The sequence below is a fragment of the Macaca thibetana genome, chromosome 9 (assembly GCF_024542745.1).
Source record: "Macaca thibetana thibetana isolate TM-01 chromosome 9, ASM2454274v1, whole genome shotgun sequence".
Classification (NCBI taxonomy): domain Eukaryota; kingdom Metazoa; phylum Chordata; class Mammalia; order Primates; family Cercopithecidae; genus Macaca; species Macaca thibetana.
The window spans coordinates 2,827,936-2,845,237 of NC_065586.1; positions in this window are offsets into that span (position 1 = coordinate 2,827,936).

Here is a 17,302-nt window from a genome sequence, read left to right on the forward strand (position 1 = left end):
CCACTGCACTCCAGCCTGGGCAACAGAGTGACTCTCCATCTCAAAATAAATAAATAAATAAATAAATAAAAATAAATTTCACTTCCCAGAATTTGATAGAAGCAAATTCATCAATAGTATTTTCTAAATCTACTTCTTGGGTTACCTCGTTTTCTATGACATAATTGCCATATTTGTCCATTTCTCCAGACCAGGTAACAATCTTAAATTTTTTAAATTAACTTCAGTTTACTGAAACTCTTTTTACATGATACTACTGTGACTTATATTGTTAAAAATTCCGATGACCTCTTCCAAACTGAGATAAAATTTTACTAAGCAAAACTCACAAATGACTTTTAGAAGACATCCATGGTGTATATGTTCCACATTTTCTTTATCCAGTCTACCATTGATGGGCATTTGGGTTTGTTCCAAGTCTTTGCTATAGTAACTAGTGCTGCAGTAAACATACATGTGCATGTGTCTTTATAGTACACCATGGAATACTATGCAGCCATAAAAAAGAATGAATTAATGTCCTTTGCAAGAACATGGATGAAGCTAGAAGCCATCATTCTCAGCAAACTAACACAGGAACAGAAAATCAAACACCGTATGTTCTCACTTATAAGTGGGAGTTGAACAATGAGAACACATGGACACAGGGAGGGGAACATCACACACTGGGGCCTGTTGGGGGATGGGGGACAAGGGGAGGGAGAACATTAGGACAACTACCTAATGCATGCATGACTTGAAACCTAGATGACAGGTTGATAGGTGCAGCAAACCACCATGCCACATGTATACCTATATAACAAACCTGCACGTTCTGCACATGTATCGCAGGACTTAAAGAAAAATAAATAATAATAATAAAAACATACTCACCACCGACACATAATAGAATTTTTAAAAAAGATACCAACGTGATGCTGATTTTATATTACAAACTGTTGACGTAACAGGCTTCTCAAAACCACCTATTTAAGAGGAAGTCTGACCAGAACTTAAATCATCAGAATGTTTTAGCGTCGAGTCAGTGGCTGCTTTTTGAAAATCAAATGTATTCATGCAGAATATCTTCAGTAAAAATTCAAAATCTGAAGACAGTTTTTTAATTTTGCATTTCTCCACTTCAAATGTTAAACTAAGGCATCTATAATGTAAATTTCTATTTAATTTCCCTTTTCCCAGAATAATTGATACTCTTGTGTGGTGATTCATACATTTCTATTTTTTTTTACCTTTCCTTTTCATTCATTTTCAAATTCAGGAAGAATATTCCTACCTTTTGCTAACATTTTAAATCTATCTCACATACTCCTTCTCTCATTTGATTTCATTTACAACACTCAGTTGAAAATGAAGGAAAGATGGAAAGACGTTTTAAAAAGATTACTGATGGTTTTGCATCATTTAAAGTCAATAGGTAAAATTATAATAAATTCTGATTTAAGTATAGGTAAAATATTTCCATTTAAAATAAGGTTATGAGCTTTAATACTCCTACTTTTTAATTTTCAACATTTGTTTATCTGCTTTAATATTCTAGAAAATGGATGAGCCACAGAAAGCTGAGAGATGAAGCACACAGAGGCACACATTCTCCCTGCTGCTGCCTCAGGTACAGGACGGCTCCGCATGATGCCATCACCATCCTCGGGGACATGAGCGCCCAAGTCCCAGGTGACAACTGGACTTTTCAGTGCACAAACCAATGCCCCTGTTTTCTCTGCAACCCACACCAAGGAGCTGAGCTGTCAGGGTCTGCTCGTGCTGTTCACACCTCCCTTCTGTCTCCCTCTCTTCCTCTCTCTCTGAGCCTCTCTTTTTCCCCTATCATCCTTCAAATCTCAAAGCAGTAATAGGAAATAAGTGAGGAGGAAGTGGAGGCAGAAACCACCTCATTTCCTTTGAGTTCCATCTTAGACTCTAAGAAAAGCAGAGATTGGAGGGCCAGCCTCTCGGCCTCATGTCTCATGCGCCACCTTCCTGCTCTGTGGACCTGGTGAGCTGCTTCGCCTGTGTTCCCAGGTTCCCACATCATTAAAACAACACAATCCCTGCCTCCCAGGGTCACTAGGAGGGTTTAGTAAACACAGATGCATGCACACTTAAAACAGTCTTCAATCTCATACAGGTCGCTGTAAATGCCATTAATTCATTCCTTTGTATGGCGATGTAGTATTCCATCATGGAAATATACCACAGCTTCTTTATCCACTCGTTGACTGGTGGGCATTTGGGTTGATTTGACACTTTTGCGATTGTGAATTGTGCTGCTATAAGCATGTACAGGTATCCTTTTTGTATAATGACTTCTTTTCCTCTGGATAGATACCCAGTAGTGGGATTACTGGATCAAATTGTCATTCTACTTTTAGTTCTTTAAGGAATCTCCAGACTGTCTTTCATAGTGGCTGTCCTAGTTTACATTCCCACCAGCAGTGTAGAAGTGGGAACCCAGTTTTTGTAGCAAGCAGTAAGCAAGCCTGCTGCTGTCTGTGGGGAAGACAGAGTGATGATCTCATCCCTCAAGATGACAAGCTACATAAACAGTATGAGAAATGGGCTGGATAGCCGAGAGCTTGAGGCCTCAGTGTCTTGGCACAGCCAGCAAGACACATGGGAGCTCTGGAGGCCTGCAGAGGATGGCCTCCTGCAAGGGTCACTACCTACCATGGCCTACCCTCTGGTTCCTAATGTCCCTGTTCACCACGGGTTCCCACATAATGCAAGACCCTCTTGCCAGTGACCGAAGCTTATCGTAATTCTCCCTACAGTGTTGGATGCTTGGTGCACTATCCCTCCCAGGCAGAAATAGGGCTTTCAAACCTGAAGAATGAATCTCTAATGGTGTAATTTTATACTCTATGACCCAGGAGTAAAAGAGAGTGTTTCCTGGAACATTTCTTGAGTCTAATGCTTTATAAATTAATGAAAGAAAAAGATGCTGACTGATCTGGAACACGTTGGCTAAGGGCTAGGAAGGGCATTAGTTCAAGCTGCTGTGTTTGTCTCCACAGGGCTGGTGTAATGAACTGAGGGGCTTAAAATAATAGAAATTTATACTCCATAGTCTTAGAGGCCAGAGTCTGAGGTCAAGGCATCCTCAGGATCTGTTCCTTCTGGAGGCTGTGGGGAGAATCCTGGCCTTGGCTTGCAGACCCATCACCCCAATCTCTGTCTCCATCCCAATGTAGCCTTCTCCCCTCTGTTTCTCTCTGTCTTCTCCTTTTCTGTCTCTTTTAAGGAAGCCCAACATTAGATTTAGGACCCATCCTAATCCAGGATGATCTCATTTTGAGTGATCCTTATGCCTTAGTTACATCTGTGCAGGCCCTTCTCCCAAAAGAGGGCACCTTCTGAGTTTTCAGATGGACATATCTTTTGGGGACAGAGTTCCTCCCACACGTCCGGTAGCCTGAGTGATGCACGTCCATCCTTGTTTGAACCCAATGGAAGCAGCCCGGACCTTCCATCTCCACCAGTGGACCAAGAAGTCTTCCACATCCACCACCCCTCACCAGACGGAGGCAGGGTCTCAGCCACGGGCAGGGCTCCCCTGATGGCTGGGGTCAGTATGAGAGTCCAGCATGGGGAAGACCCTCTGATTCCGAACCAACAGTCCAGGGACCAACCCAGTTCCCTCTGTCCACTTTTTCATGGGAAAGGCGGTCATCCTCAGGCCTCTGGACGGGCAGGCTCCTCACTCCTGAGACACAGTGTAGTGTATGACATGAGCTAATGCCCGCTTTTAGGCATTACTATAGGGTCACTATGTGAAAGCTTTGTAAGGTGATCACCTAAGCGGGCATTCAGTTCTTTTCAGGGCATAAAGTTACCTCTTTGAGGCCATGGCTTACAGACAGTCATGAGTAGCAGTTCTCTCCAAACTTTTGTAAGGTAACTATCCACCCTCCATCTCCCAGGCTTGCTGCTTAGAGCACACCTCACCACACACCTGGCCGCACACCTGGTCACACACCTGGCTGCACACCTGGTGGGATGGAGACAGGACAGTGGCCACAGCTACTGTCATTACTTAGTGGGTTTAGGGTTTCTTCCTCCTGGGCTCTGATTCTTGACCATCAGTTATAGCAAGTCAAATGTTCACACACGTCACAAGATGCTGTGCCTTTGTCATCCAAAATTAGACAGCAGTGAGGCCGCTGCTGAGGGACTAAGGGCTTCTGTCAGCAGCTGGCAATGGCCTGGATGCATGCAGCTCCCCCAGCATCCCCACCTCAGAGCCTGAGCGGCCCTTCTCAGTTCCTTTGCAGCAGCACGGTTTTGTCAACCCCAATTCTCTCTCTGGATAATAATGGCCTGGTTCTAAATCACAGGCTTCTGCTGTGGAAGGGCGTATTCCACTTAGTCAGTGGTTATGCCCGTAGTGACATTGGCATAGGGTCATAGGCACAGGCAAAGGAGAGAGGATGGCCTTGCATGAGAGAATAGCTAAGCAGAAAGCCACAGAGCAGGAAAGTGAGGCGTGGGAGGCCTTGGGAAGACCCGTGTTGGAACCAGTTTTCAGTTAGAATCAAAATCCTGAATACAGAGTGTTAGTATGAACAGCCTCCTGCCCAGGTGGGAACTGTAGACCAAAATTAAAATTCTAAGCCTCCCAATTGACTGAATGAACTCCCATCTCAGGGACTCCAAAGTAAACTTGAAAAACTCGTTCAGGCCCTGATGGGAAGAGAGGGTGGGACGGGCCTTGTTACACCCCTTCCTTTTGGAGTTCAGATATAATAAATAGTACTGACATTAAAATGGAGACCCTAAGACTGACAGAACAGACTCTTTGTAGCTATAAGATACCAACATGACAGGTAGCCGGCCCTGAAGGAAATAAAAGTATTTTACCCTAAAATATATTTCCTTGACATATTTTGAAATGACCCTACAAGGTCATCTCTTGTGGAGGAAATTTACATCTTGCAGAGAACTCCCTTCCCTTTCCAGGTCTTTTCCTGATCCAAAAGAGATTAACCAAGAATCCGGTGCCTTTTAAGTTCTGAAGAAAGGCATTTAAATCTATTGTCTCTGAAGCCTGCTATCTGGAGCCTTCATCTGCATGACAAGAACCTTGGCTTCCACACCTCGCTCCTTACCTTAAAACTCAAGCTGCCTTCAACTCTTAAGGCAGAGCTTAACTCTTTCAACCAACTGCCACTCAGGAAATTGGAATTCACCTATGACCAGGAAGCCCCCTCCTGCTTCAAGACGTCCTGCCTTTCAGGGGCCGAATCAACGTGTACCTTCTATGTATTGATGTATACCTTTGCCTGTAACTTCCGTCTCCCAAAAATGTATAACCTGTAACCGAGCCACCTTGCCCACATGTTCTCAGGACCTCCTGAGGCTGTGTAACTGGCCATGGTCCTGAAACTTGCCAAAACAAACCTCTAAATTGATTGAGATCTGTCTCAGACACTTTTTGGTTTATAGAAGTAAACAGAGATGTTCACTCTAGGCAAAATCAGTATGCTACCTTAAAAGGTGGCATTGCTTCCATCTGGGAATTTAGCACAATGCATGTGTAATTAAAGAAAATCCACCAAGTGTAGAATTTAAGCTGGTTTGACAACTCCACAAATTCTTAAGAACAAATTGCCTGGGAAGTGGCTGAGATGTGATTTCATCTTGATGTCCAAATGCAGTCCGCACTTGCTCTGATCCATCCTGAAAGAAAAACTTCAGCCAAATTAAATTTAAAGGAGTTTAATTGAGCAATGAACAATTCATGAATTGGGCAGCCCCCAGAATCACAGCAGATTCAGAGGGACTCCCGGGATGCTTCACGGTCTGAACAAATTTGCAGACAAAAAAAGTAAAGTGATGTACAGGAATCAGCAGTGAGGTACAGAACAGCTGTATTTTGGTTACAGGTTGGTGCGTGCCTTATTTGAACACAGTTTGAACACTGAGCAGTCTCTGCTCACACAGTTATGGAGGCTGATAAATCCAAAACCTGCAGGGCAGCCAGTAGGCTGGAGACCCAGGGAGGAACTGGGGCTGCAGAGGACGTCTGAGGGCTGCCTGCTGCTGGATTCCTTCTCTGAGGGGAGGCCAGTCTTCTGCTCTATTCAGGCCTTCAGCTGATTGGATGAGCCCGTCCACATTAGGGAGGACAATCTACATTCCTTGAAGTTCACCAATTTAAATCTTAATCTCATCCCAAAACACCTTATAGAAACATCCAGAACAGCACCTGATCAAACATCTAAACCCCCTGGTCCAGCCAAATTGACACATAAAATTCACCATCAGGAGACATTCGTCAAGTCAACGGCAGGGAGAAAAAGGCAGAACTGAGGGGAGATACAGAAAGCTGGGGGCCGTCTAGAACCCTTCCCTATGCGTGGACCTTATTTAGATTCTAACTCAAATCAACTGCAAAAAAATGTTGCTGAGACAACTGGGGAAATTGTATTGTAGATTGGACATTAGATAATACTGAAAAGCACTACCTTAATTGTGTTACATTTGGTAATGCCATTGTAAGAGAATATCCGTATTGTTTAACAATGTATGGTGAAGTGTGTAGGGATAAAATGAAGTTTAATGAGGATTGCATTAAAATAATTTCATAAGAAAAAAAAAGAGGCAGGGCACAGTGGCTCATGCCTGTAATCCTAGTCCTTTGGGAGGCCAAGGTGGGAAGGTCACTTGAGGTCAAGAGTTTGAGACCAACCTGGCCAACATGGTGAAGCTCTGTCTCTACTGAAAAAAAAAAAATTAGCTGGATGTGGTGGCACATGCCTATAGTCTCAGCTAGTTAGGAGGCTGAGGAAGGAGAATCACTTGAACTCGGGAGGCTGAGGCTGCAGTGAGCTGAGATCATGCCACTGCACTCCAGACTGGGTCACAGAATAAGACAAGACAAAGAAGGGAAGGGAAGGGGAGGGGAGGGGAGGGGAGGGGAGGGGAGGGAAGGGGAGGGGAGGGGAGAGAAGGGAAAGGAAGGGAAGGGAAGGGAAGGGAAGGGAAGGGAAGGGAAGGGAAGGGAAGGGAAGGGAAGGGAAGGGAAGGGGGACAATGTAGCAGAGTCTTGATGTTTGCTGAAATTCGGTGATGAGCATATGAGAATGTGTTATACTCTTCTTTCTGCCTCAGATTACTCATAGCAGTGTTATTTGGGCATTGTGCAGACACTGCATATATTGTGGCTACAAAATACTATACTGAGAATAAATATATTTGAAAAACAATCATTATTCTTAAGAGATCTTCATGGATCCTCCCAATGTTCTTTATTTCTTCTCAAATTCATGACTGCAAATAGCAAAGCTGCCTTCTGTCCTTTACCACATCAAAGCAATTGGATTTGGAATTATGTTAATACAGTTTACCCAAGTTCTAGGGAGAAAATTTGCAAACTCCCACCGTGAGAGTATTTCTAAATATTAGTAAAACATTAGGTGGCAGCGGAATGCATTCCAAGGGTTTTGAAAGTGTGTTCATGGTAGGCTTGTGCATAACGGGCTAGTTTGGTTGAAAGATGTTCCACGGCTATTTTTATCTTAATTTATATTTTATTCAGAACTCACAGAAAGATGGCAATAGCATGTAAATCCCGGAATGCTTCATACTTTCCCTATGAAAATAATGCACCATTATTTTTGCAATCTTAAAAGGAAAGCAACACTTCCACGATTTTACAAGGAGCCCTGAACATAGCAAATGTTTACTGGAGGCACATGCATGTCATTCTTTTTAATGTTTCTAAACAGCATATATGCAAATGAGGTTTGAAATGAGAGGTGTGCATATTCTCCACAAATCCCTCATTTATTTATGTATGTTTTTAAATATTTTCTAATGACTTTAAAAGAATTAGAAATTGATTTTCTTTATTTAAAATTGAGTCTTTTTTCAATAATATATTTTTACTTGAGAACTCAGTCAGTTTTCTCTTTTAATAAAAATTGAAACTGCTGAACAGGTTGTTTATTTTACCTTATTGAAATGAAGATGGCCCATGTTTTCTGCAAATAATAATTAAAGGAATAAAAACTCCATAATGGAGGTCAGGCATGGTGGCTCACACCTGCAATCCCAGCATTTTGGGAGGCCGAGACGGGCAGATCACAAGGTCAGGAGATCGAGACCGTCCTGGTTAACATGGTGAAACCCAGTCTCTACTAAAAATACAAAAAAGTGGCCGGGTGAGGTGGCGGGCACCTGTAGTCCCAGCTACTCGGGTGGCTGAGGCAGGAGAATGGCATGAACCCGGGAGGCGGAGCTTGCAGTGAGCCAAGATCGTGCCACTGCACTCCAGCCCGGGCCACAGAGCAAGACTCCGTCTCAAAAAAAAAAAAAACAGGAAAAGAAAGAAAGAAATGAGGATTGCCCATGTTTTCTGCAAATAATAATTAAAGAAATAAATACTCCATAATGGAGGCCGCACATGGTGGCTCACACCTGTAATCCCAGTACTTTGGGAGGCCAAGGAGGGCGGATCACTTGAGCTCAGGAGTTTGAGACCCAGCCTGGGCAAGATGGTGAAACCCTGTCTCTACAAAAAAATACAAAAATTAGCCGGGCGTGGAGGCTCACAGTTGTAGTTCCAGCTACTCAGGAGACTGAGGTGGGAGGATTGCTTGAGCCTGGGAGGTCGAAGCTGCAGTGAGCCATGACTGATTGTACCACTGCACTCAAACCTGGGCAAGAGAGAAAGATTTTGTCTCAAAAACAAAAACCAAACAAACTTCTCAGTGGGGAAAAAAGCATGTGTGTGTGTGTGTGTGTGTGTGTGTGTCTGTGTGTGTGTATCCCTGTGTTCTCCCAAGAGCCGAATTCCACAAGTTAAGTGGTTCCTAGATGTCGTTTCTATGGCTAAATATCTGGGCTCTATCTGAATTTGGAGAAAAATGAAAACTCTAATCCACACCTGTCCAAGTATTCACAGGAAAACCCCGGGGTAACTGAATGTTTGAGAGGGAAACACCCTGGAAATAAAGACCGTTCACCCCTCTTCCACGAAGGCCAGTCTCTCATCGGCAGGCACATCTGAGTCTGCGGCACCTTGCTTTGTTTGCAAAGTCATAGACACAAACACATATACTGTAAACTGGTGGCAATAAAGATCTGAGTAGAGTTTCCAAAGCTTCTTGCAAATCCATGCAAGCAATCAACAAAATGTGGTTTGCTCCACAAACCAAGAACAGGAGACTCAACACGTCACCTAGGGGCTTCTAGACGCCTGAGGAGAGAACTACCTTTGCTCTTTTAGGGTTTATTTGCTAACAGGAAATTAATATCAACCCACTGAAAAGTGGGTCCTGAAGTAAAACTTCTAGGAAATTCCTAACTATTGGAAGTGGTTGGAAGTCCACCCTTCCAGCAAGGGAAGCACGCACCCAAATCAAGTAGATTTCTAAATTCATAAAGTCTTTTGAAGAACGTTAATAACCAAAGTTAGAAAATGAAACTGAAAACTTTGAAAACTTCTTCCTTTGGTGAACCTATTCTTCTTGGGTTATGAATATTTGAATCTTTGATTGTTTTTTCATCAGGCCAATTCTCATAACAGGCAAAATATATCTAACCTCCAACTTCAAATGTGATTGAATTACCAGATAACATTTATACATAATTTGTAGCCTCTGGTAGTGAACGAAACACATTTCAATTGCTTTCCTTAAACCTATGCAGGGACAGAGTAATGTAACACGCTTTACCATGATGGGTGTCCTTACAACATAAATGACAGACACTAGAGCTCTTTTCACGGTGTAAGAATCAGGTGTCTGTGAGACATGCATGCAGCCAGCAAACATGAAACAACGCTTCACATCACTAATCATCAAAGAAATGCAAATCAAACCGCAATGAGATACCATCTCACACCTCCCATAATGGCTATTATTGAAAACTCAAAAAACAATAGATGGTGGTGAGGCTGTGGAGAAAAGGAAATACTTCCATACTGCTAGTGGGAATATAAATTAGTTCAACCACTGTGGAAGCAGTTTGAAAATTTCTCAAAGAAGTAAAAAGAGCTACCCTTCGACCCAGCAATCCAATCCAAAGGAAAATAAATCGTTCTGCAAAAAAGATGTGGGTTCATCACAGCACTATTCACAATAGCAAAGCCATGGAACCAACCCAGGGGCCCATCAACAAGGGAACTGGATAAAACAACGTGGTATGTATGCACCAGGAAATACTACACAGCCATAAAAGATGGTAAAATCATGTTCTTTGCAGCAACACGGGTACGTGTCATTTCTATGGCCAAACATCTGAGCTCTGTTGACACCATCATCCTAAGTCAATTAACATAGGAACGGAAAACCAAATATCACATATTTTCACTTATAAGTAGGAGCTAAACATTGGATAAATATGGACATAAAGAGGGGAGCAATGAACAGTGAGGACTACTAGAGGGACGAGAGCGGCAGGGGCTGAAAAACTATGAATCGGCTGCTATGCTCACTACCTGGGTGATGGGATCATTTGTATCTCACACCTAAGTGCCATGCAATATATCTGTGTAACAATTCTGCAGATGTACCCCCTGAATCCAGCATAAAAATTAAGAAAAAAGAAAGAATCAGATGTCTATGAGAGGAGGTTGGTCACCCCAAAAGATTCAGTGTTGTGAGCAGCGTTAAACTCAACAGCAAGATGGAAAGTAACACGGCTATTGAAACAAATCCATGGTGGTACTGATGGCTTTTCCAAACACGTGAGTGTCATGCAATGAGCTTTCCCTTCAAAGCTACCGCAACACCATACACAGGTCATTCACACTGGCAGGCAATGCTAAGATGAACCATGAATCACTGGACAAGCTAAATGGATTGCATCTCATCATTATCTAACCAGCAATGAAGCCTTCCTCTAACCAACCTGGGTGAATCACATAAGGAATTGTTAACTATTATGGCAGTACACAGTAGACATGAAAGCCATCGGAACACACACTGGTTGGGAGTCATTGCGGACACAACCGAGAGCTCGCTGTTCTCCCATGGAGCTCTGGTTCTTTCTAGAGTAAGAGTCAGTCCACACGGAACATGTGCATGTCAGAGCCGTGGGCAGAAATGGGATGTGGATGATGAATCATGACGGTGCCTCGGCTCCTGTTCCATAAATTTCTAGTAAATAAAAATAAAATTTAAAGTCTTACTCACACTTTTATGTACTCTTAAGAGCTTTCTTTTTTATGGTTTTGCTTTGGGCAGTATGTGTGTGAGAGAGAGAAAAAAAAAAGAGAGGCGAGAGAGAGAAATGTAGGAAAGACAAAAACGAATAGCTCTTGGGAAGATCAAGGCCTTCTTATTAGCTTGCGTTTGGCAGGCACCCGCTCATCACTCATCTAAAACACCTTATAATAGTCTGATTGAATGGGAGGGTGATTTTTATGATGTGAGTTAAATGGAAATTAGGGTGACTTTTGAAACTCTAACATATGGCCCTACTGATTGCTTTTCCCAACAAATTTTTCATGTGGTCATAATCTAAATTTAAATAAGAGTCTACAGGGGAAAATGCTAGGGTATTCATACCCTACGCCCTCAAGCCTCCTAAGAAGACAATAAAAATCGAATTTCCTAAAGTCAAAGGAAAATTTGAGGCAAGTAGAAAATTAATGGACATGAAAAAACACCTCGAGGAAAAATCCCCGGCAAGTGTCTTTCTTAACAATGGTTTTAAACCGGAATTAAAAAAGAGAGCAGAGATTTTTGATAAGGCTGGAGCCAGGTATGCTGTGTGATTTCCTTGAAGAAGGTTTGTGAGGCAGTGAGTACAAATAGTGACATAAAAAGGGCTTTAACTGAGAGCACAGTACCTTCCAGAACATTCCTACTGATAAAATGCACATGGAAAAACGTCACTGAATTATCTTTGTGATCTTTGTTAGTTTAGACACATCTTTCTTTAATTATAAATGAAACACAGGCTCACTATAGAAAATTTCGAAAATGCATAAAAGTATAAAACAGAAGATAATAATCATTCTAAATCTCCAAGCCCAGAGATAATAACTGTAAATGGCTACCACCATTTTGGTATTTCCTAGTACTTTTTAAAATAAAGAAAAAATTCATATTCTAACAGATTTGAATACATTTAATACTCTCCTTTTGACTAAATCTTATATGCTCCACATTCTCTGGTGCCATTAAAGATTCTTTGTAAAGATCTTTTTAGAATCTTAAAAATGTATGAGTATCTCCAGTGCTTTCCATCTATACTGGAACCATGTTTTAGTGATCGCATTTCTAATTCATCTTCTCCTCCACGAAAATACTTAGGTCAAATTCTACACACTGTATTAATGAAATATCAGAACACACATTGATTATTGATTAAAAATGTATACACCATTTCTTCATATCAGAGGCAATTAAGAAGCTGTTGATTAGATGCCAAAATATTGGAACTTACGATAATTTACAGTGGCTCTTGAAAACAGAGCCAGATACCAGAAATTAAATCTTCACTAAATATTGGGGAATATCTGATCACTTTCCCTTAGCACATTTGCAGGGATTTTAGCAAGTCACCCATGACACTTGTCTTTGCATCTGCAAAAAGAAATAGGCCGTCTGTCGAAAAGGCAAGAAACATCACAACGTGTGGAGTGTGGGGTGATCAAAGCTGCCCTGCAGTGAGAACCAGGCTCCCGAGGGGGCCTCTGGTGTGGGAGGCACCAGGCACGGGGTTGCCCCTCCACCACCCCATGGATCCTGCAGTTGCTCCTCACCTGTAAAGGAGTCTCCTGCGGCCATTCAGGGCTGCCGTGAAGCTAAGGAGATGATGCTCCCGATGGCTCTGTGCAGTGCTGGGCACAGAAGAGGTGCTTAGTCAGTCACTGCTGCAGCTGCTGTGGCTATTCACAGAGTACTCCAACCTAGACCACACCACCATGTCCTACAGTTACCATCACAACAGAGTTAGCAGTATTATGGTTGTTATTAACAATATAGTCATTATAAGAATATAGTTATTAAAGGTGATTGTTAACATAGCTATAATCGTTAATTATTAATTATTAATTAACCATAGGTTAATAATTGATGATTATATTATATAGCTATTAATATGTTATGTTACATATTGCTGGTATGAGCAATATTTTTAATATTTAAAAATGATAACATGATATCAAATTGTTAATGGTATTGTACAGAAAATAAAATGACACATGCTAAAGGCTTGATTATATAACCGTTTATTTCCTTACATGTGTTTGTGTGTCTGTGCATATGTATATATGCGTGATATATGTGTATGTATAGAAGATTGTGTGTGTGTGTGTGTGTGTGTGTGTATGTGTATAGAAATAGATCCCTTAGGAGAAAACTAGTTTTGAAAGAGCATGGGAATATTTTTTTTGAGATAGAGCCTCACTCTATCATCCAGACTCAAGAGCAGTGGCACAATTACAGCTTACTGCAGCCTCAACTTCAGCGATCCTCCTACCTCAGCCTCTCGAGTAGCTGGGACCACAGGCACATGCCGCCATGCCCTGCTAATATTTTTTTATTTTTTTATTTTTATTTTTTAGAGATGAGATGTCCCTGCATTGCCCAGGCTGATCTCAAACTCCTGGGCTCAAGTGATCTTCCCACCTCTGCCTCCTCCCAAAGTGCTGGGATTACAGGCATGAGCTGCCATGCCCGGCTCGGGAGTATTTTCCTAACTCAAGAAATGATGACGTGGACATTGTAATTGTGAGTTTCATTTTAATATTGACTGTAAGTTGACGTAAAGTCAATGTCAGGACATCAAATGCAGGAAATATCTCACAGAGAGATTATTTCAACCCGAAATGATTTGAGAATCAAAGATTCTAAGTGATGCTTTAAAGAAAAGTACAGATTAGGCAGGAGGAGAATACTTGGAAGGGAATCAGAGGAAATTAATTTCACTGGTAGAAAACAAGCAAGCTCCGAATGGAGATATGAGGCCACCCTCAGGAATGACCTGGGCACCTGCACAGTGCAAACTGGGCCTGGAATCCCAGCCTCCCCTGACGGTTTCCACTATCGTTGTGTTTATTCTGAACTGCTCCCTCTTCCCCCTGAAAGGAAGGTCACAATGTCTTCCCCCAAGTACCCTCACGAAACCATATTCAATAAGAAGCCACATTCCATAAGATACAAAGTCACCGTGATACCCAGTACTGTGCTGTGATTCAACACAAGTTAGTGATTATTTGAGATCGATTTTACACATTGGAGGAATTTAAGGGAGTAAATAAAGTCAAAGTGAGACATTTAAACAGTGATTTTATTAGAAAAAGATCTGGAAATGAGGAGATGGCTAAGACTTTGATACTGTGGCAACTGGAACTTGGAATCCCACACCTCGCCAGGATCCCGCTGGTCCTTGGGACGACAGAAGCAATCTCAGTCCATTGCTTTCAAGTGAATTTTTAAAACTCCTGTAAAAGAAAAATAAAACACCACTTTCACGAGTGCCTCAGAATAAATCTAAATGCTTTGCTAATTGCCTGTCACCACTACAAATGGTATTTGCTTTTCAGGGAGCTTTTTATAAAGGCCTGGAAATAAATCAGAACTTTTAATTCCTTTGAAGACAAGCTGAGAAAGAAATAAAAAAAAGGTGGGGGAAAAACTTCACAGACAACAGAATCATCTTGAGCATCATCTGAAAGGTGTTCTTGTGTAATATAAAGAAAGCCTAATCAGGTTGGCTCGAAACAGTTGCCTGTACGATAAATGCTCACTGCTTACGTATTGTTTTTCTCAAAACATAAAGCTTTGATGATGAAAGCAGATCCTTGGACCTCCAATTCCTGCAAGATTACAACGTCAGGCCCTTCCACCTCCCCAATGGGACTGGGAGGCCATCGGAGATGAGTTCACACAGCCGGCTGCTTTAGTGACTCTAAATGCCATGTGTGGCTTGGCGACATTTGCTTTTATTTCTAGAGAGTAGCATTTAATATGATATCAAATTACCCCACTCAAGGTACTGTACTCTTGGAAATTGCTTCTTAAATTCCACCAACCACCTAACAGAAATCGCCTGCCACAACAGAAAAACCTTTATCAGAATATATCTGCTATGTGGTGCACGGTGAGCATCTTCAAGGCATCACTGTGTTCAAATAAAACGTTTGAACATTCCAATGCACAGCTTTAATTCATCTGCTGATAGTAATTATCAGAACAAAGTCACCGAGACCAAATTACCTTCAGGTTTCAGTAAGAATAATGTCCAACTGAGAGGTAAAAATTAGGATTAAAAAAAAATCATAGCAAATTATTGAGAGATGAATCGGCCTAGCACAGAGGGTCTGCAGGGTGGTGAAACTACCCTGTGTGTGCTGCAGTGGCGGAGGTGAGACATCTGTCCCGTTCCCAGAATGCCCAGCACCGGAGTCAGCCCTGGTGTGAACTGTGAACTCTGGGTGCTAACGATGTGTCCACGTAGGTTCATCGATTGGGACACACGGGCCCTCTGGTGGCGTGTGTGTGAGTCGGGGGCAGGACCATAACTCTGTATTTTCTGACCAATTCTGCTGTGAAGCTAAGACTGGCTTAAAAAATAATGTCTATTTAAAAATCGATAGCAAATTGTTCATCGATGCCATTAAATTTCACTCCAAATTGAACGGGAGGGTTATTCTTCAAGTGTGGCTGTGACTTGTCTGAGCCTGGCTGCCTGAAACTCCATAATCTCTAAAGTCGAGACAGAGAGCTTGAGAAGATGAGCAGCCTGAGGCAGGGGCCGGGGGTTCTGGGTTACCCCGAGATCTGCACACCCAACCGGGCTGGAGCAGCCATCAGCGCTCTGGTCTCTCCCTCCTCTAAAGGTGTCCCCGGGGCTACGTGGACACACCCATCACAGTCCTCCCCGGACCCTCCCCACCCCTTCCCAGGAAAGTCACCCAGAATTAAATCCTGGGGTGGCAGGAGGAGCCCCCTGGGGTAACAAGCCACAGTGCCGGGAGCAAAGTCACCACCAGGAAACCTGCAAGCCAGCAAACACACTGCTGTCTGCGCTGGCCTGGGAAATGTGAGTGTTTTTAAAACATGCTGAAGAAGTCATATGTTTGAAGGAACCAGGGAGAGAAATGTCCTGGGCTTACTGATCTATCCAGACTCTTCAGCTCCTTCCCTTCCTTTCATTCCTTGATTAGCAAAGCTGAAGTTTTCCCTGACAAAGTGTTACGGAAACATGGCCAGGGCTAAGATCGCAATTACTTGTAAAGCAACGTCAATAATAAAAGAGAAATGATATTGCACACTGCTGTGCCATTTTCAAACTGGTGTTTTCCAATACGACTGCATCAAATCCTCATGACCGTGTGAGCCCTTAAGTACTATTATTACTCCTGTTGTATATTTGAGGGTTGAGGCTCAGAAAAAACCTAGTAAAGTGGTCAAGGTCAACGTAGGTGGCCTCAGATTCCAATTCCAGGGTCTTCCCGTTACAGCACCCACTGACCTGGAGCCGCTTTCTTTCAATCTACAGAGAAGCAGCAGGCCTTGGAAATCCAGTTGTTTGAAAATAGTAATTACTTTGTTTTTTTAGGTCCAAAATGTGCCCAGTAATTGAAGCGTTTTTTTTTGTTTGTTTTTGTTTTTTTTTTTTTTTTTTTTTTTTTGAGATGGAGTCTCGCTCTGTAGCCCAGGCTGGAGTGCAGTGGCCGGATCTCAGCTCACTGCAAGCTCCGCCTCCCGGGTTCACGCCATTCTCCGGCCTCAGCCTCCCGAGTAGCTGGGACTACAGGTGCTGCCACCTCGCCCGGCTATTTTTTTTTTTGTATTTCTTAGTAGAGACGGGGTTTCACCATGTTAGCCAGGATGGTCTCGATCTCCTGACCTCGTGATCCGCCCATCTCGGCCTCCCAAAGTGCTGGGATTACAGGCTTGAGCCACCGCGCCCGGCCAATTGAAGCGTTCTTAAGCGGGCAGGATCACTCAGTCATTTTGGTCATCTTCGTAGTCAGTTTGGATACAATCAGGACAGAACGGCCAGCACTCTGTAGACCCCCAAGATTAACTGGCCACATTACAGTCAATGTCATATGAGCCCAGGCTGAGAATGTATTTGGAGGTTGTGCAGACGCCCAAGACAAAAGTAATTATTTTATTATTTATTATGAAGATATTGGAGTTATGTTTAAGAAAAAAAACAGTAGGAATAAAGAGGAAGCCGTGAATTTGTTCAAACAAAATTGAGGATTCACTGTCTGCATAGAAATAAAAGTCTTCCAAGCAAGATGATTTATAAATAACAGATGAGTAACTACCATGTATTATAAATGATGCCTTTCCTGCCCTGTGTATTGTAAAATGCTTTCTAGAATCTTACAAAA